We start from the raw sequence: 1,722 nt of genomic DNA on the forward strand, positions 1-1,722 counted from the left end.
AAACATTCTGTGAGAGTGAATTAGTAAGTGTGTGAGAGTGATGGGTGTTAAGCTGTAGTGTGTGTGTGTGATAGCATGGATGTATAAGTGTGTGTGGGGTTGGATAGCATGGCATAGGGAGACTGTAATCATATTCCTATCATGCTCAGGTTCCAGCATGTACTGGCTGCCTGGGCATGATAGGAGTGAGATTGCTGGTAGCAATTATATATTTTTTTGTTCAATTTTGGTGTGTTAACCACACCTTTATTAAAAGTAAGTAACACACCAAAATTGGACAGAAAAATTCGATAACAATATTAATATATATATATATATGATTGCTAACAGCAATCCCACTCCTATCATGCCCAATCAACCAGTGTGATTCCTGTTAATTATATATATATATATATATATATTGTTGATTTTTTTGTCTAATTTTGGTTTTACTTTTAATAAAAGTGTTTTGGTTTTTTTTAAATGTGTGGGGGGTCATTTTCGGTTTCAGTCAAGTGAATGCTAAATTTTCAGGTCCAGAATTTTCATTTCGGTGCATCCCTATATAGTGTGTGTGTGTGTGTATATATATATATATATATATATATATATAGTGTGTGTGTGTGTATATATATAGTGTATATATATATATATAGTGTGTATATATATATAGATACTAGGCCAGACACTAAAGTGGTAGGCCTACACCACATCAATGTTTGGCTTAGTATATAGTGATTGGGGTTATGCTGCATTATTGTCAATGTCTGGCTTGTACCACGGTCAATGTGTGCCTCTCTATATAGTGATAGGTGTTATGCTGTACCACCGTCAGTGCGTGCCTCAGTATATAGTGATAGATGTTCTGCTGTACCACTGTCAGTGTTTGCCTCAGTATATAATGATAGCAGTTATGCTGTACCACCGTCAATGTTTGCCTCAGTATATAATGATAGCAGTTATGCTGTAACACCGTCAATGTCTGCCTCAGTATATAGTGATAGGTGTTATCTTGTACCACCGTCAATGTCTGCCTTAGTAAATAATGATAACAGTTATGCTGTACCCCTGTCAATGTTTGCCTAACGATAGAAGCTATGCCTGTCATACCTGCCGTGTCCGCCGCGGTCCCTCGCCGGTCTGCCGCTGGTGGGCGGCGCTTGCGCGCTGACGCGCTCCCGTCCCCTCAGTGTGACGTGCCCGCGGCACGTACACTGAGAGGACGTGCCGCGGGCACGTCTTCTCGGTGTACTGTGCGCACGGCACGGACGGAGGGGCGCGTCGATGTGGCGCGCCCACGACGGACGCATGATAACATGCGTGCCGCCGTGGCAATCCCACGACGCGCCAGTGGTCATGAGCGAGCCGCCGCGACGAGTCGGCGGCACTCGCAGGGTTATGAGCGGGTTGCCGCGACTCGTTCGCGGGGCTCGACTTCGGCAGCATCTGCCGATGTGGCACACCCGCGGCGCTCGCGGGTGTAGCACACGCAGATGCCGGTTTGTTTATTTATTTTTCGCGCCGACGCCATTAATGTGCGCCGGTCGCGATGACGTCTTCCTTTGTTGTTTCCTTTTGGTTGCTATGGTGTTTCCCGCCATTCTTCCTATTTAAACCCCCTGTCCCATTAGTTCATTGCCCGTTCAAAGAGTCACTGTTGTGTATCTCTGGGTTATCGTGAGTTATTCTGATTGATCTACGTGTTCCTGACCTTGGCTTTGTTTTCTGACTTCGATTCTGTGC

Source organism: Sceloporus occidentalis, unplaced genomic scaffold (assembly GCF_023333645.1).
Source record: "Sceloporus occidentalis isolate IW3139 unplaced genomic scaffold, rSceOcc1.0.p SCAF_33, whole genome shotgun sequence".
NCBI lineage: Eukaryota > Metazoa > Chordata > Lepidosauria > Squamata > Phrynosomatidae > Sceloporus > Sceloporus occidentalis.